This window comes from Leptonotus elevatus, chromosome 6 (genome assembly GCF_054856555.1).
Source record: "Leptonotus elevatus isolate MCC_2025b chromosome 6, RoL_Lele_1.0, whole genome shotgun sequence".
Lineage (NCBI taxonomy): Eukaryota > Metazoa > Chordata > Actinopteri > Syngnathiformes > Syngnathidae > Leptonotus > Leptonotus elevatus.
This window is the reverse complement of record NC_141244.1, coordinates 22,054,027-22,073,962: the sequence shown is the minus strand read 5'-3', so window position 1 is coordinate 22,073,962 and position 19,936 is coordinate 22,054,027. Positions and strand designations below refer to the sequence as shown.

The 19,936-nt window shown below is 41.6% G+C and overlaps 1 long non-coding RNA gene across 1 annotated transcript in view; it reads left to right on the top strand.

The window, feature by feature from the left end:
- Positions 1-15,128, top strand: part of LOC147172751 (uncharacterized) — a 259,688-nt gene extending 244,560 nt beyond the window's left edge. Inside the window, exon 7 of the long non-coding RNA XR_015095416.1 lies at positions 14,728-15,128. This is a non-coding gene — a long non-coding RNA (uncharacterized LOC147172751). The remainder of the gene's footprint in view (positions 1-14,727) is intronic.
- The last annotated feature ends 4,808 nt before the right edge of the window (positions 15,129-19,936 follow it).

Genomic DNA, 19,936 nt, shown 5'->3' with positions numbered 1-19,936 from the left:
CACATAGCATCCACTTTGGCGGTCACACTCTGAGTGGCCCCATGACTAACCCCCCCCCCCCCAAAAAAAGAAAATTAATGGAGAAACATTTATTCTAACCCAAATAATTCTTCAGAAATCGCTGATAAACATTCAATCTACGTTTTCCAAGAAAAATTGGGCAAAATGGGGAAAAAAATCCACAAGTATGCGAATCTGCGGCTGCCAGACTGCAAAAATGCAGGGTCGACTCTAGTTTTTAAACTGTAATATCACCAATCACCACTAGATGGCAGACATGACTTAGTTGCGCATACACTGGGTCTTACACTGCCCTTTACTACAATGCGAGTTGGCCTAACGTTTTTTTGCGGCTTTGGAATGATATGCAGGGAAACATAGAACCCTCAGTGAGTGAGTTAATTTTTGTGAAAAAAGGAACAAAATTACTTTTTGCACTTGATGTCGGTTTCTTATTCAGCAGTTTTGTGCCGTACTTGAATGGTATGCAAGAGGCCTTTGTACTGGGAAATTGGAGAGAGAAAAAAAATCACAGCATGTGATTATTTTGTTTGCTTCAAATAATTTGTTGTTGGGTTAGAGTAGAGGACATGCATTGCAAAATGTATTCTCAAAAATGAAATGTATTAAGAGCACATATTTTGCACTTATGTGTGTATTTTGTCTATATTTAAAATCAATTTTTTTTGTCATACATCTAGTTCGGAAGTGTGTGGTCCTATGTGGACCCCCACGAGCACTGATGATAAATTGTGCAAATAAATTGCCCATCCCTGCTCTTTGGCATTTCAAGAATTGATTGAAAAAGTGAGTTGAATTTTAGTTCCATCCCAACATGCAGAGCTTGTATATCAAATTTTTGCTCACAAGTCAAAACTGTTGCGACGGCTCATATCTCAAATGTTGGCTCGCCCGTATCTCAAGGCACTACTGTAAACTGTAAAAAAAAAAAATATATATATATATATATATATATATATATACACGCAAAGGCTGAACAACTCACCTTGTGCCAAGGCAACGCCACACCCTCAAAAATCATATGCCCTTTGTTAGCAGGCTGACCCCTCCCCCCCCAGACGTCCCGGGGAAGACCCCCCTCGCCCTCCCCCCAAGTCTCCTCTGCATCCCCGTGGAATCAACAGAGATTAAAAATTAGGGGATTAGGTTCCCCTGCTCGGCCTGTAATCCGAGCAAACAATGCTCCCCGACACCGAGTGGCAGCTCCCGAGGCGTGGCTAAATCCTCCGTGTCAGTTATTCCTTATGGAAGGGTTCTCTCGGAAAAAAGACGCGCCCGCCACCTTCTCTCCTCGCCGTACCCCAACCCCCCCCCCCCCCTTTTATTTTAGGAGCCGCTGCTGTAATGAGGCAACGTGGGAGATGGTATGGGAGGGCATGGGGGGGGGGGGTGGTTCTATCCGCTAATAGGGTCAATGGAATAAACTGTTTACTAGGAAGGGGGGGTAAGGGGGTGGTCAGTGTTGGCACGAAGTTGGCGGATAAACGTTGGTCTTGTCTGGTCCAAGTCTGGTTTTTAGAGAATGAGCATAGAAGACTCTCTTGGAATTGCGCCATATTGGCAGAGTTAATTTTTGGGGTTTAAATAAATGACCATTTTGTTTGAAACGCTCCAAAAAATTTCAGGTGTTTTCCAATGGTGGAACTTTTTTTCTTTTCTTTTTTTTACTCAGCCAGTTTCACTTAACCACAAGAAATTTAATAGCAATTTCTGTCATGTGTCTTAAGAAGCAGTTCCTGAAAACAAACAGTAAGTCGGCCATTTTGGTTTAACACCACTATTTTGGAGTTATTTTTTACCATTTCCACGGTGCTTCAAAAGCATCATCTGAGAGATTTTGCCATTAAACACAAAACAAATTAAATTCAGCCCCCAGAGCCAGTTTCACTGAACATGAAATTTGGTAAGCATGTCTATGAGTAGACCCACAAAAAAATGTCTGAAAAGACACTGGAAATCTGCCATTTTGGTTTGTCACAGCCACCGGGGTCCTTTTTCCACTTTCCGGGACTTGTCTTAGAGATTTCGTTTTTTTTTCTCATCGCTATCAAATACAATACGTATGATGAAAAATGTATACATTTTTCAGGTTTCAACATGATGGCAAAGTTTGGCGATCTGCCATAAAACCCAAAACACATTATAACAACTAAAATAAGTTTAAGAACTTAAGTTGCAACATCCGTCATTAGTAGATGCATGAAAAAAAGTCTCAGAAAGCCATGCCTTAACTTAAATGCTTGATCCTCAAGGTGTGGACCTTCTTTATCGCTGGCAGTACCCAACGCGTCAAAGTGCGATGATATGGTTAAAGCCATTACTATCTTCTTATTTGAAAACCCAACCGAAAAGTATTGACACAAACATCCGAGTAGTACGCTACGAGTTTTTTTCTCACAAATCTGCCACTTTATAAAGTCGCAAATTTGCTTTTCGGAATATTGCCCCCGCCCTCTAAAAAATGTATGTTCATGCGTGGCCCTAATACGCCATCGTACTCATGGCACCTCGATATAAATATATATTTTTTCAACTTTACTTTGATATGGACCTCCTTTCGCACATTTCAAAAATCTATTGAAAAACTGATCTCGCGCTAACAGTGATATAGCGGGGGAACGCTATATTAAAGAGACAGCTGAGGCAACGCTTGTACTGCAAACCTCCCAAATTGTGTGTACCCCATGCTCATGGGGGCGCGAGGACCCCCATTCATTGCTGCTTGCGTCTTTTATGATTTTTATGATTTTTTATTTTTTTTTCCCACCACAGCAAACAACAGTGTCAGCCAGTAATAATGAGTCCAATAACATCGGAAGAGATGTAAGGCCTACTGAATTAAGGCCCTCTTTTAAATATGTCAGTGTCGAGCGCCGGCCATGGCGGGCACTCCTTTAATTTCATTGCTCTGTCAGCGTTTATTAAAACCCATTCGTCACCAGCGGGGGCGGAGAAATTGAGAAGGAAAATGGCGAGAGGAACGCAGAAGACACAAATGAGAGGGATGTCGGTGTGCGAAGGCGTCCAGGAAAAGAAGGACGACTTTCTTGGGACAGATAACAGCATTGTCATCTTTTTGGAGGGGGGCAGGTGGCGCTCACGCTTCGCCGTCACCTTGGGGAGTCTTTTAGCTTGAAGACAAGAGTGGGAGTGTCGAGGGGGGGCAGCAGGAGTGATAAATGAGGAACCCCCCCCCCCCCAATTCACAATCCCCAGACTGTACTGGAGCCCCGGCTAGCCCACCTTGGTGCCCATTTGTAACTGTCTTGGGAGGGGCCATCAGTGACCCGCTGACGTGCCCCCTCATTTTCCTGAAGGAAAAATACGAGATGGAAAAGGTGTCAAATCCAAAGAGTGAGTTTATTGATGGTGATAATCATGAAAATGAATGGACGATGTCTTCCGGATCACACGGTGACGGATCTGATAATTGTCGTTAAATTAAGTGTTGCATTTCCTAGAACTTTTCAAACTGTTTATTTTCCATGCTCACATACAGTAGCATGTTTTTTTTTTTTTAGTCTGGCCATAAATATCTTCAAAATGTATTTGTAGATTGTCTGACATGACTAAATGGAGAAAAGAGAACGTTTATTTTTTGCTACTGTTACTGGAGCGGATTTCGCAAATCTGTCAAGGCACCTTTGACCTCCGTGTCACTTTGTTTTAAGATTCACCCTGACCCTTCAAAGACCAGCAAGGTGGTGGAAACATAATACACAATTCAGTATAAAAAGTCTACACACCCCTGTGCAAGTACCAAGAATTTGTGATGTAAAAAAAAAAATAAAATCATTGAAAAACATTTTCCACCATCAAGGTGACGTGTTTATATCTTTTGTTACGATCCAATGAAACCAAATTAAAAACAATTTTATTACAAGTACAAAAGTTAATTTTGGCCCAAACACAACCCTGCAAAAAAAAAACTCTATAACTCTCGTGAAGTGTCATGGTGGCATCATCATGCTCGGGGATGTTTTCATTGAACAGGAATTGGGTCCTTAGACAAGGTAGAATAAATTGGGAACCGTTCAAAAGCAGTCCGGGCCATCACAAAACCTACAACCTTCTGCAAGAAAACAATCTTCTTTTATTTGACTTCCCTTTTCGAAAAGATTTGTCTTTTTAATTGAGTTGCAGAAGTTCTGGTTCACATTACTGGTGGAAAACAAACGATTCATCTTGGTCTCTTCTTTTTTTTTTTTTGCCTGCCAAAAACATGCCATTTGTACTGGGGTGTGTAGACTTTTTACATCAACTGTGTTTCATGGAATTACTTGTATTGATTCTACCAATGGATTTTTATTCCAAATGACATACCTCCGGTATCATCTTTTTCCCCAGTATTTTTTAATAGTATTTTTTCCAGGTTTTTTTTGGGGGGGGGGGGGGGGCAATGTATTCATTATGGGCATCAATTGTATGTGGATTTTCGCTATTGGAAGGACGGCCCGGTCCTTTATCCATTACGATTAACGGGGTCCACTGCACTTTAATGTCTTAACTTAAAAAGAACACAACTTTATTCTTGGAAAAAAGTGTGTCTTTATTCTTGTGATATTGCAATATTTCAGATGCAGCAATGTTGAAAACCGTGCAATATATATTTCTATTTTTGCTATTTACCACTTACGACAGTTGTTACTTGCTAATCTTTTCCACGTGAATATCATGCTGTCAAATGCCTTCTAGTGTGATTCTCAGATGGCATCAAAGTGGCCCCGCGTTAGCGCCGCTGCCTCTCTCTCTCTCTCCCCCGTACCTCCGATCCCACGCGCCGCCCCGTACAGTACCTACAATCAAAAGGAAATTAAATGATTTATTACAGCTTTCCCGGCTGCGCCGCAAAGTCAAAACATGAAAAATGAAAGACAAGAAAGGGCTTTCAGGAACACTTGTACAATGCATTTTACCCATTTGCTCTCTAACTGAATAGTGCATGATAGTGCTCAACGGAGAAGAAGTGGGAAAGGAGAGAGAGAGAGAGGAAATAAAATGAAGTGTGACAACATATGAATTTCAAATTTCTTGGGCGACATCAAAGTGCGGCGTGCGCGCGTGTGTCTCTCCGACAAGGACACTTTCTGATTTTTAATTCCGTCCTCTGATTGTATCGCCGGGCGGGGCCCCTTAACGAAGAGCCGAGCGAGGAGCCCCCGAAAGCAGCGAGCGGGCATCCGGCCGACAGAGATAGAGCGGCGAGGAAGAAAGGGAGGAGGAAAGGCGGGGAAAGAGAGAGGGAGAGGATGTGAGATCAGAGAGGGGGGGGGGGGGGGTTGTAGGAGAGAAGATGGAGGAGGAGAGAAGAAAGGAGAGGATCATCCAAACAGAGGCGGCCGTGCTCTTTGTTGTCGAAGCGATCAGAGCGTCCCTTTCATCGCATGGAGATGCGGAGGAGGGAAAGAAAGCCAAACAAGCGGGCGGCCGGAACAGTGACACGGGAGGGCACGCTCGACCTCCAAGGACTCGTAGGGGTCGCGTCGTTATCTCCGACGATACGTTATCGATGACGCCGGATCGTGTCGTTTGCTGATGTCACTTGGCTCAACAAGTTTCAACTTTGGAATCGCAGCCGCCGAGAGCTTTACTGAGCTAACTGCGGTTTTGCTATTTTAGAGTTCCTCCTTAAGTCAGCGTTTATCGTAAATTTGACACAACACAACGCGTGTTAACAATCTACCAAATTTGAATGGTTAAAACGAATATTCATAAAAAAAAACTAGAAAATGCACATTTTTGAGAAATTGTGTGTGAATACTGAAATACTGATTGGAAAAAAAAATTCTAATCATATCGAATGATATTGAATAAAATGGAATGATACTCACAAACATTTGCTCCTCAGCGGGATCCGGGCTTAAAAGGATTTGCGTAGGTTAGTGATAGACGACACCGTATTCTCACTTTCAATGGTATTGGTAAAAAAATATATATAATAATCAATATGTTAGTGGAATGGTATTGATAGAAAATACAATACTTTGGTGGGAAATGTAGAATGATATGGAATGTTATTGAAAGATATAGAAAGATGTGGAACGATAGAAAGATGTGGAACGATATTGGTCAAAAATGCAGTATGCTGTGAAGAATGTGGAATAATACAGTATTGAATGATATGGAATAATATTTAAAGATATGAATTGATATTAAATGGTAGAATGATGTGGAATGGTATTGGTAAGAAACAACATGTTAGTGGAAAACTTGGAATGATATTGGTTTAAAATGTGGGAATGGTATTGATAGAAAATACAATATTTTGGTGGGAAATGTGGAATGATATAAAATGATATGGAATGTTATTGAAATATATTGAATGGTAGAATGATATGGTCAAAAATGCAGTATGCTGGTGAAGAATGTGGAATGATATGGAATGTTATTTAAAGATACGGATTGGTATTAAATGGTAGAAAATAAAATACAATATGTTGGTGTAAAATATGGAATGATATTGGGGGGGGAAATGTGCAATGATGTGGGATAATATTTAATGATATTGAATATACGGAATTGATGTGCAATATGTTGCTGAAAATTGCGGCTTTTTGGTATGTGGGAGTTTCCGGAATGTTGAAAATCGTTTTCATCGTGAACTTGATGAGCTGAATATTTTGAATTTCGAACAGTACTGATGTGAATCAGCAGTTCTACAGTACTTGAGTAGTTTTCTCACTGAATACTTATCGAAGTAATTATTTTTGACCCGCAACAACACGTTCACAGCGCGTCAACACGAACGCCGCCTTCAAATCGGCGCTCTGCGTTTCGCCGCCGTTCGCCGCAGACGTCTAATTGCCTGCGAGCGTTCTCGGCGGGAGGCCGAGGAGCCCTCTGGCAAGGCTTCTCCTCTGGCAACGCTCGGTGCCAGCGGCGCCGCGAGGCCAGCCAGGGGTCTCCCTACCCCAAAGGGCCCCCCCCCCCGCCCACGGGGGCGCTCCCTCCAGAGTCCCTTTTGGAAGCGGATGCTGAGCTCCGGGGGGAAGCGAGCGGAAAGAGTGGAAAGGTCATACGAGCGGTTGATGAGGCGACTCCCTCGCATGAGTCGCTTAGCAACCAGACGTTGAAATTAGCACTGATTTGCCTCCTCACAATGACGCCGCAAAATTGATTGCAGCACGAGTAAACAAACTTCATTTGACATTTGTCCAAGGTGTAGTGGTTGAAAAAAAACAAGTAAATGCTTGGAAAGAGGATTTTAGGCTTGTTCTCTTTGCTGTTGTTGATTTATTTATTTTTTGCTTTGACTTGAGAGCAAGAATTTGAGATGAGTGTTGCGTTGTGGTAGGAAACTAAACTTAATACTCACTTCACAACAAAGTAGCAATTTGGCATTGTGAACAATTCTTTTAAAAAGAGGATTCAGAGCCTTTATTGCCACCCCAATTTACTGTGTTACTGTTTTTTCCTTTTTAAACTCCCCAAAATATTATTTTTAAAAAAAAGTTTTCCGTGACAAACAGAAGGGAGATGGGAAAAAAATGTAAATAAAATTTGAAAAAAGTCCGTGAATATGTGAATCTGCGGCTGCTAAACTGTGAGTATGCCGTATAACAATTCTCACAGGCATACATTCTTTATCATCTGCGACAAATGGATCATTTTAAGATTAGCATATTATTTAGGTGAGTTGTGACTATACATGCCTATCCATATGTCTAAGGTCTTGACTCATAAAGTACAATAGAGTGATATTTTCCTTATTTAACTCATTTGCACGTTCTATTTTAAATGTTTTAAGTGTCCCAAAGATGGGGGGGGGGGGGGGTTATGCTAGCGCATACAGAAGGCTTTGATGCAGCCTCTGAACTGCATAGAACGGGTGAAGAAATGGTAGTAATTACAAAAATGGCCAGCAGGTGACAGCAGAGTATAAGAAATCAACCGGGGCCATGGTGCAAAAAGCTGTTTTCCCCACTGTTTTAAGCAGATTTGTGAATAATGATGAAACTTAGCTATATGCTAATGCTATTTACAGAGAGATACAAATATGTTTTTTTCCTGATGAAAGAAGAGACTCTAATCTTTCTTTTTGAATTTTCCATGTTTTTATAGCAATAGAACACAATATTCTGTGTACCTTGCGAAATCCAGTAAAACAGCTGGGAGCGAAGGGGGTTGCTTCAGTGAAAATGTCTGGGAGGGGATGAGTTAAAAAATAACATTTGTTAAAAAAATTTGGGGGGGGGGTGAAATGGATTAATGGCTTTTCTGTTGATTTCAATGAGGGAAGATGATTTGAGATCCAAATGCTTTGAGTTATTAGCGTGATCACAGAACGAGTTGAACTTGTATGTCAAGATACTGACTCTTACAGAACCCCTTTGTGAATTTCTGTGGAAATGTTTTTTTCAAAGTTAGCGGTGTCCCAAGATTTATGCACATGACTACATTTCTAGTATTTAGTTTTATAGTTGGAGTTGTGAGCCTTCATCACAACTTGGCACATGATTTTGGAGTCAGCCAGCGCCGCTCAAACATCTCTAAGCGGAAGCTGAGAAGGCGATAGGGCTTTTTCTGACGCTTGTTGTTCTAAACTGAGCTTTTTTTTAATTATTATTATTATTATTACAGCACACTATGTTCTAATGTCTTCTTTAATTCTTTTATGTCAGATGTTTATTTTATGTAATGCACAGCACTTAGTTTCTGCTATGGTTGTTTTTAAATTGCGCTATAAATAAAATTGACTTGAAAAATTTTTTTTCACTAGAATTAGGAATTAAGACAGAAGGTCTCACACACACGCACGCACGCGCGCACACAGGCCCCTCCTGCCCGGCGAAGCAGCTGAGAGACGTACAGCCACAATGGCCCTTTAGGGCGAGACGGTCCTAATCCGCAACCCCCCCCCCATCCGTCCTACTGCGCTGGTGAAAGGGGGCCTGTCAATCATAGAGCGGCACCCTCGGGTCCCCGAGATGGACGTGCGCAAATTTGAGGATTTACTGTACCCCCCCCCCCCCCCCCTTTTTTTTTTTTCCCGCCCCGGCTTATTAGAAAGCTCTTCGCAGACGCCACTGAGAGACAGCACGCGCCCCGACATTAAACATGCGTGTCGTCTGCGTGTTGGGAACAAACAACATGCATGTACAGTACAGTTAATCATTTGGCTGTAAAACATCCTGCAATATTTTCTTTGATATTTTTCAAAATGATTCAAATCAAATATGTCGTAAAAAAAATTAGAAATCGGACGCGTTTCTGACATTAGAGATCATTTGTTGTATGTATGTCTTTTTTTTTTCCAGGTCCATACTGTGCTCCCCTTTAAAGAACACAGATTAGACTCTTTTTTTCCCCCTTCTTCTTTCCTCATGTTTCCTTTTTTACATTTAAGAAACTCTGGGGAATTATATAGCGAAAAGATATTTCAATGAAAGATTGGCCACACAATGAGTTTTTTCCTCCTTTCATAGCCATTAGCAGCTAACGCTTGACCGGGATGATTGTTTTTGATACCTTCAGGTGTGCTAAAGGGGGGGCTAGCTTCTCACTTCCCGTCATTCCAGCCTATACAGCAATTCAATTTGCTTTGTGATCATCAGGGGCAATTTGACTCCTCAAAAGCTTTCCTTAATATGCCTTTATTAATAATAATAATAATATTAAACCCGCTGTCTGTGATTTTCTTGAAAGTTTCCCGAGTACACCTTATGTGAAGTTAAGTGGTTTGGTTTCAGAGTCACAGAAATATTTCAATAGAATAACGATTCACATGAACATTTCCTTAATATGCCTTTATTGCAACAAATGCGTTGGCGTCGCATGCAGTGGGGCTATTTTCTTGAAACTTTCCTAAATATGCCTTTGTCATAACTAAACCATCGGCTCTCTGAGTCACAAATATTTGAACTGATTTTCTTGAAGATTTCCTTAATATGCCTTTATCAGAATCAAACCACTTGCTCTCTGACTCACAAAAATTGTAAATGGACAGTTATTTATATTATTTATAGTTTTTCCTCTTTTGATTTTTAACCCCTTCGGACCCATAGATGATTGCATGGACATGACATATTTGCGTGTCTAAACCAATAAAAACATGAGATAACCCCATTTTTTCCCATGTTGTTCTTATGTGGGAAAAGAGTCAAAATCAGCCAATTTGTATCAATTTGTATTTTTATTTTTATTTTTATTTTTTGCCCAGCAGCAGAAAAAAAACGCGTGTCTGAAGGGGTTTAAATGGGAAGGACGGGCCAGGTCATTCATTAAAAAAAATAAAAATTGAAAATTGTTTTTTTTAACAGTAACATGTATATAGAAAATAGGTTAAAATCTATGATTTATATTTAATTTAGCTTTAAATTTTGTTTTGATCCTAATTTATTTTTCAATAAATTAACCAAATAGTTAATGAGAAATGAATGGGGGGAAAAAATCAATAAATACACTTTAATGAACCAACGCTCTTAATATATTACGCTCTTCATGTTGACAACAAACACACACAAAGCAAACTGAAGTTCATTAAAAAAAAAATCTCATTTATTTACAACTTAAAACACTTAAAAAACAAAAAATCCTCAACATACGTCAGCAAACAGTGACGACATGGATTTCAAAGGAGCACTATTTTTTTTACTTACAAGTTAATGAGGAGGACAGGCATGAACACGGGGGAGGGATGAAGGATGATGATTTGGGATGTGGTTCATACGGTTGCGCACACGCACACACGCACAAACACGCACACACGCAGAGTTCTGCCTAAGCTGTGAAGGCAAACACACTCTGACCTACACAGAGTAAACACTTATTTAGAGGTGTCAGACGCCGTGTGTAATATCCTCTGGCACAGTAGCCGAATGTGTGTGCGCGCGAGTGCGCGTGTGCGCTAGCTGAGCCGTGCACTGTCCGTCTCAGCTGGCTGACGGTGATCAAATGTAGCAGACAGCGAGGACTCGAGCGCACTTTCTGCCTCAGAGACATTGGCCAAAGGAGGGGTGGGGGTGAGGGGGGGTGGGGTGGGGGGGTTGTTGGGCCCTGCGACCGCCTCCGGCCACCATTATCTCCTCGCTGCGTGACTGTGTGCCCGCGCGAGTGTGACAAACTAGTGTTTACTCACAAATGTGTGTGCGTGTGCTCGTGTGTCAGTTCAATCGTCAATATGCTCACGCTCATACAAGTGAGAGACGCATACATAAGTTGGCGGCGGGGGGAGGCAAAAGTCACGTCAGTGCAGCGCCTGGAAGGGGCTTGTGAGTCATAGCTGGCCATGAACAACTTTAGGGACAGCTCGGCGAGAGAAGCGGGGTACACGTTGGATTGGTGGGATAATTACGCTTGCTCACCTGCAGACAGACACAAAAAGGAAGAAGTTGAACATCTACATTTAATTGGCCTTGCACTTTTTTCCTATCGTTGTTTTTCTTTTGTGTTGGTTTAAAAACACTCACAAGACAAAACATTCGGGACGCCTTGGTATAAGAAGCGGGATCCACCCTGAACTTGGTACATGTACCCAAAGAAGTAATGTTTTACTCATATTGGCACCTGATGACAATTGTGAACTTCACATGCTGCCAAATGTTTTTGGGGATGTGGGAGGAAGCTGGAGTCACAAAAAGTACATCGATTCAAACCCAGAAATTATTGACTGCGTGGCAAAAGTGGCAACCACTGCATTGTGCTGTCAAACTATATACAGCTGCAAAAACAACAGCAACACTGTATACCAAAACGTGATTTTTTTTTTGTCCATTAGATTTGGGCCTGACCAATATGGAGTTTGTTTTTTTAAGGCTGATTGATTACAATATTTGGCAGAATAAAATTCTGATAGCCGATTATCGACTGCTATCCTTCGTGCCAGTATTTACAGAAGTAGTCACAGTAGTTACGACGGCGCGATTATCTCCTTCCTAATTCCGCTGTGGTTCGTTGCATTGTCGTGGGAAAAATCAAAACGCGCTCGCGAGTATGGCGCGCCTCCGAGAGGATTCACGATCTGAGATGAGCAGCGCATCGTCTCAACTCGCGCAACGCGAGCGTTCGGCATTGCTCGGCTTCGCTCGCCATTTTCAAGGTACGTTCGGCTTGGCTTGCTCCGAAAATGAGTTCAAACTCCGAGGCATTTTTTTACTCCGATTTTTGGGGTTAAAGTCCAATTTGTACGAGTTCCGATACGTTTAAACTCCAAGGTTCCACTGTACACGCGTAGTCCATCATAAAAAAAAGAAAAGAAGCTATTGATAAGAGAAATTAACAGTTGACACTGCGCAGCATGAATCGAAACTAGAAAAAAAATTACAAAGTGACAACAGACTGAATATTTTTAGCCCTCTAGCGTGTGTGTGTGTTTGCCCGCACTTTATCTGCCCCATCCTCATTTTTTTGTGCTTTTTGCCCCCCTCTACCCCCCTTCCCCCTTTCCCTCCCCTCCCGCACACATTGCGCCTTTTAATGGTAAATCAACAAAGGGCTCACATGAAAGAAAGGCTCGCTCTCCATTTTTTTTTTTTTTTTTTTTTTTTTTTGCGGGCGAATTATTCATCAGCGCCAGGCGCGCGTTGGCACTGCGGGCGAAAATCCTGCAGCGGCGGGCGCTCCCATTTTAATTGCCAGAAAATGACTGTAAATGATACAGAGAGAGGGCCGAGGAGGGGAGAAATGTGAGGTATAAAGAACAAGGAAAGGAAGGACGACCCCCCCCCCCCCCCCCCATACCACCACCCCCCAAAAAAAAAAAGATTAAAAAAGTGGCAATCACAAGTGAAGTGCCTCTCCACCCCGAGCAGCCCCCCAAAAAGACAGATAGTGGCGGGAGGGCGAGGGGGGGAATGCCATCAAAAAAAAAAAAAAAAAGTGCTGGGATTAGGTCTGAGAGACAGTTTACTACGCTCTTTTTGTGAGGCCAACCTGCAGGATTAGAGATAACAAATGTTAGCCGAGGACGGGCACCTGCTGTGAGCGGGAGAGGGAGGAGGAGGAGGAGGAGGAGGAGGAGGAAGAGGAGCGAGCCCGCTAAAACAGCAGCGTAAGGGAGTCGTGGGGTGGCGGGGACAAAGAAGAAGGAGATGCTGAAGAAGAAATCTTGTCTTGTGAGATTGCTGGACTTCACAGCCAAGTGGCTAATCTGACTAGCACGCTAAAGTGCCACTTTTTAATGTTATCTGGAAAATGGACTTGATCAAATATATTTATCGTTGATCTGAATGTCAACTGTAAAAGAATCCGTCTTTGGAAAAGAAAGTTTCGTTCTTACAGTCAATGTCATCAAAACAACATGGCTGAGAAGTCATTATTTTCGTGTCATCCGCAGTCATGGATTCATGAAAAAAAAAAAAATGTCCCGGGTCTACTCTCGCTTAAATCAGATGGGATTTGCTCAAACTCTCACCGCAGCCCGTTTAGGCCTCAAGCAATTTGGGGCTTAAGTGTCTGAGAGACCTCTGCAAGTACAGACTACTCAAATACATGCATCTAGCAGTGTCCTTTTTTTTTTTTTTTACTTTTTGATTTTTCTCTGTCCTGCTTATTTCCTTTTTAATTTGGACTGCTGCCCGTCTCAGCAGCAAACAGTCATACGCTAAATTAGTCCCCTGCTGCCAATTAAGGGATGGCTGCAATATTTACAAAAGTTAGAAGTTCAAAGTAGCATTTTTAGCATAACTAGATCCCGTCCTGTTTATCTCCTCTTTCAGTTTTAACCGCGGCCCGTTTAGGCCTCAAGCAATTTGGGGCTTAAGCGTCTGAGAGACCTCTGCAAGTACAGACTACTCAAATATTTACACCTATCAGTGTCTTTTTTTTAATTTAATTTTTTACTTTTTGCTTTTTCTTTTGCCCTGTTTACTTCCCTTTTCTTTTCTTTTTTTTTGGGACTGCTGCCCGTCTCAGCAGCAAACAGTCATACCCTCAATTATTTCCCTGCTGCCAATGAAGGGATGACTGCAATATTTACAACACGTTTTAAGTTCAAAATAACATTTTTAACATAACTATATCCCGTCCTGTTTATCTCGTCTTTCAGTTTTAACCGCAGCCCGTTTCAGCCTCAATCAATTTGATCTTAAGTGTAACCCATCTCAGCAGCAAACTCAATTATTTGTGGGCCTTCCCTGATTGTTGCCAAGTTTGAGACGATGACAATGTTTTAAACAGGTTTGCTTATTTGTGAGTTAAACAAACTTGAACCAAACTTTTCTCCGGTCATGTTTGCTTCCTGTTTCAAGATTTACAGCAGCCTGTTTTAGCAGCAAACTATTTTGGGTTGCTGCCAAGTAGATGATGCAGAAATATTTACAACATATTTTAATATTAGCTGGATCTGTTACAACAGCTTCTTTCGACAGCAAATGATTCTGTCTAATCCTGGACGAAACGTTCGTTTCTGTAGCAGCCCGTTGAGGCAGTAAGTATTTGGGGGCTTAATTAGCTGACAGTCCTATAACTATGCTAGTTCTCCTGGTTTGATTGGTTTTAGTTAAAAAATAGTCACACACGATTTCATTGATTGTACTGTTTGCATCGCCTTTAAATTCCTATAGCAACCCTTCTAGGCAGCAAACAATATGGGACTTAATTTGTTTAAGATCCTCTCGTCTCTGCCATGTATTGCAATCAATGTATGCCTTCATTGATTCTTATTCAACAACCAACCCCCCCTTCCCCCCCAAAAAATAATTAATAAATGAATTTATCATGCCCGTCACTCAGGCTAATGTGTTCCTCTCCCCTTTTTGACCTCAACAGGAGGGCATGGGGACCTCGCCGCCTGCTCGGGCTCAGGAAGCACTCAGACTGGTCAGTCCTCAACAAAAAGCCCGTCTGGAGCCACCGCACGGATGACCCACACGCACACACACATGAGCGTCCGACCCAAGGTGAGCTGCACTGTGTTGCGCAAGGTGAGGTGAGTGTGTGTGTGTGTGTGTGTGTGTGTGTGTGTGTGTAGGGGGCACTTGGACAAAAAGGGCTTAACCTCAGCCTTGTTTCCCGCACTTCAGACCTGACGGCTTTCACCTCCCCATTAGCATTCGGTCCCGAGTTTGACCTTTTATTTCGGGTATTTACAGTCTGAGAGCTCGCCGTGAATGACGGGAAACGTCTCTATGAGAAAAGTCGTAAGAACATATGCACGCTAAACACGCTAAACACGCCTCCGTATGTTGCCCGTTGTTTCCGTTTCATCACTCATGTTTTGAGGGGGGTGATTTTTTTATTTTTTTTAAATCTGAAAAACAAAAGCCAGCGCGGATAACCGCAGGGACTGCTAAACGAAGCATAAAGACCCCGAGTGACCGAGGGGAATTATTTGGCTCCATTAAGCAGGCATTAACATGAATTACTATCTAATTAAAATTAAACAGCTCATTAATAACTTTGCGGCAGGGTCCTTAGCGTGGAAGTCCTCTGGAGTGAGTTTGCGTGCGTGCGTGTGTGCGCGTGTGTCTTGTGTTATATTGTGTGGCGGGCCGAGAGAGCAATCAAGTGGGATAAAAGCCGGCAGCTGCTCCATGGGAGGGTCTGAGGGTCTTTGGAGAAGGCAAACGCTCACCTGGGCGGCCAACGACAGACGTTGCTAGGCTAACTTCTTACACCACAAAGTTTTCTAATGAAAACGTACAAAAGCCCAAAGTGTGTAGTTACACAACAGTGGAACATTAAAAATATATATAATAATGCTTCTTGTTTCATTTATGCCCTGTACCAACAATCACAGCAACCCGTTTAGGCGGCAAACAATTTGGGTCTTAATTAGTTTAGGGTGGGCAACCTTGGTTGCTGCCACCTAGAGGCTATTTCAGTCTTTACAAGTAACATTGCTTTGCTTTTGTTTTATTTTAGTTTAAAGTGGTGTCTTCCAAATGTTTGTCATAATTCTACAACAGCCCGTTTAGGCAGCAAAACATTTAGGTTGTATTTAATTGGTTTAGCCTCTTTTCGTTACTGCCAAGCAGAGATTACTACAAGTGTTGCTATTTTTTCACAATAGCCAAATCTATCTCTAGTTCTATTTATTTTCAATGCAGCCTGTTTAGGCGGCAAACAATTTAGAGCTGAATTGGTTGGCTAACTTCCCTGTTCAACAGTCCTCTGAATCTCACTGTCAAATAGAGACTACCGACAATCAGCTTTATTTTAGTTTTAAAAAAAGTGAATCAACAAATGTTTCTCTTGTCCCGTTTTCTTCCTGTTTCAATCAGCAGCCTGTCTAAGCAGCAAATAGTTTGGGGCTTGATTAGTTGGTGGGCCCTCTCCTGTTTGCTGCCAAGTGGCAACTTCTACAATATTAATGGCAGGCTTGTATTTGTTGTAGTTCAGTAAATATTTATCTTGGTCTGTTTTCTTCCTGTTTCAATTTCAACAGCAGCCCGTCTATGCAGCAAATTAAGTGGGACTTGACTAAATGTCGGCCTCAATATTTATAAATAGCATAGGGTTGCTTTTCTTGTTTTGTTTTTTGTTTGTTTTGTGAGTGAGTGTGTTCAGTAGTCCATTGCCAAACTTTTTCCCTGTTTACATCATGTCTCAATTTCTACAGCAACCCATTTAGGCAATACACTCATGTTTGGGCCTATTCAGCTGAAGTCTTTGTAGTGTTGATGAGTAAAACTACTGCAATTTTGTTAGCGTTTAAAAAAAATATATATATATCTTGTCCTGTTTGCATCCTGTTTTCAATTGCAACAACAGAATGTCTAGGCTCAATTAGTCGGGGGGTCTACGCTGGTCACAAGTGTTGTATTGTTTTGTTTTCTAATTCAGAATAGTCCCGTTCCATACATATAGATTTTCCTGTTTATTTTCACTTTCTACAGCAACCTGTTTAGTCAGCTATTAAATATGAAATCAATTTAGATGTAATTAGATGGGAGGCCTCTCCTGGTCACTGCCAGGAGTGGAATACTGCAATCTTAGTTGAGTTGTGTTTTTTGTTTTGTTTTTTTGTGAATAATCCTTGTCTCTTGTTCTGTCTACTTCCTGTTTCAATTTCTATAACAGCCCATCTCGGTAGTTGAATGGAAATCTTTTTTATTTTTTATTTTAGTAGCTGCCAAGTGGAGACTATTTTATTACTTACCAGGAGCTTTGTGTTTTGTTTGTATTCTTTGGAGTAAAGTAGTCCCTTAGCATGCTTTTCTCTTGTCCTTTTTACTTCCCATTTCAATTTCTCTGGACTTGGGGAATTTTTTTATTTTTTATTTTTTATTTAAATTTAAAAAAAAAACTTTCAAAAAATATTTGAAAAATGTGTCTGCTTGGCGACTCGCCTGCAGAGAATAGAGTGCTAAGTGTTATACTGCTCTCACACATCGGAAAAGGAAATGGGTGAATATGTTTGCGCTGAAGCTGCGGGCGCAGTGCCAGCACGCATATTTTGACAAGATACGTGATGGGCGTCGACTCATTCCCGCTGTGTCCTGTCGGGCTTTTAAACTTCTCAGTGGATCAGCCTGGCAGGATCTGTCAGCGGGAGAGAGTGAGAGAGAGAGAAACGGACACCGGGTTACATCAGTGGAGCGAGTAAGTTGAATGAAGATGACAAGAAAACTGTTTCATCTAAAGGCCAATGTGTACGTGCTACACAACACGCAAAGACCTCGCCAACCGGGACCAAACCCGTTAAGGTACGACACTTCATTTGCCTGAGTTAGGTATTGTAATTAGGTGGTGAGGCCTCCCCAAGTAGAGAATATTGCAATATCTAAGACTTTTCTAAAAAAACTAAAAAAAACAACAGCAACGGTTAGAAAAGTCTTAATAATAATAATGTACCAGATTTATTTGGCACTTTCCTTTTTTTTTCCGCACACCTCTTTCATACAGCAGCCCGACTATGCAGCACACAATTTGGGTCTTATTTAGTAGCTGCTGTACAAATGTTTTTCTTTTTCTTTTTTTTTAATTCAGAATAGTCCCACTGAAAATTTTCCCTAGCACAATTTACCCCCTGTTTCAATTTCTATCTCAGCCTGTTTAGGCAGCACATAATTTTCTCGTGGTAACTGTCACGTGTGGAATAGTCTTATACTTATAAGTTTTTTGTTTTTTTGCTAAAAATGTTCCTACAGAAAACTTTTCCCTTCTCCAGTTTACATTTCCGTTTCAATTCCTACGGCAGCCCGTCTAGGCAGCACAAAATCTATGGCTTAATTAGTTGGTCGAGTCCTGGCCACTGCCAAATTCAGATTTTTTAAAATATTAATTCTACCTTCTCTCTTGATCTGTCTATGTTCCCTTTCAATTCCTATGGCAGGCCGTCTAGGCAGACCACAGTTTGGAGCCCAATTATTTGGGATGGTTTTCGCTGGTCACTAACAAGTTCACACTATTGCAATACTTATGAGTGTTAGTTCTTTTTTTTTTTCTTTCAGAACAGCACCTTTGCAAACTTTCCTGCCCTGTCTACATTCCCATTCAATTTATACAGCAGCCTGTTTAGTCTGCAAACAATTTGGGACAAGCTGGAGGCCCTGTCCTAGTCACTGTCAAGTAGCGACTAATTCAATATTTAGTTGAATGCATTTGTTGTTTTTTTTTGTTCAAAATAGTCCCATGCCAAACGTATCTGTTGTCTTGCTGTTTTGGAGTTCATCCAGCAGCCCGTTTAGGCAGTAAACAAATTCGGCCTAAACTAGCTCGTGGGGTCTCCACTCATCACTGCTCTGTGCAGACTATTGTAACATGTATTTTGTTCAGAATAGGGCGGCTGTGCCAAACTTTTCAACAATTTCTTCCTGTTACAGCAGCCTGTCGAGACAGCCGTTTGGGCAGTCATTAGTTGTAGGGGAGTTCTGCTGGTTGCAGGCAAGTACAAACTGCCCCAATATTTCAGAGTTTTTATATATTTTTTAGGTTCGGAATGGCAACACACAAAACTTTTTTCTTGTCCTGTTTACTTCTCCTGGTATTCTCGTCTCGAGCATCCCATCTAGGCAGTTGATTGGAAATCTGTTTTCTACAGTACTACCGACAAACTAACTAACCAATAAGTACCCCTCGCCTGTAGTGTTTTAGCGAATAAATAACGCCAGCGAATGAACAAGAAAGAGGGATGAATGTTAAATTAGGCCTCACGTACACACGCGCACACAAAAACACAAACTTGTCTTCCCACTTCCTTGGCCAGGAGCTGTTTACCTCTCTATCAGTGCTGTTCTCTATAAGTAGAGAGCCAATCCATATTCACCGGCCTGAAATTCTTCTTCTTATCTTTACCCGACCCTTAAAAAAAAAAAAACTCTGCATGTTCCCCTCTGTGTGCGCGCACGCACCCACGCACACACACACACACACACACACATACATACATAAACATGTCTTTATGGAGGCAAGAGGCGAGCACGTCGGGCCAGGAGGGGGTCGGGGATAAGAATCACCTTGAATTCAAAGTAGAGGATTTCGCCTCCTCGGCACAGAGAGGATGGACATGCAGGCCGTGTCGCAGGTGGACCGAGGGAGGCTCCAGGGGGGCGCGAGTGTGCTCTGAGGGGACAGTTCCTGGATTTAGAGAGTGTGGAGGGATGCTTTGTAGAAATTTGGTGGCCTGCATTAAGGGAGAAGAGGATTTTGTAGGAATGATAATGTACTGTGATTCTGGGAAAAGCATTCAATATAAGTCAAATTTCAAAAGTTTAATAGTTTTCAATTAAAATTTTAAAAACACTCAAATGTAATAGAAAAGAGAGAAAAAATGTCAAATGTTTTCTTTTTAAATTATACTTTTGTGGAGTTTATTCTTGAATTTGTAGTCATGTTTAAGGTTAACCTCACATTTCCTCATGGATTGTTTGTAGGTTTGGGGGTTTATTTACTCATAGGAAAAGCCTACTAGAACATCTAAGCTTTATTTGGGGTTTATCTGAGACTTTAAATGCTGGCAAGTGTATATTGCCTCCCATTTAACAAATTGAATATAATTGGTTAATTCTGAACACATCCACATAATCAGTTATGA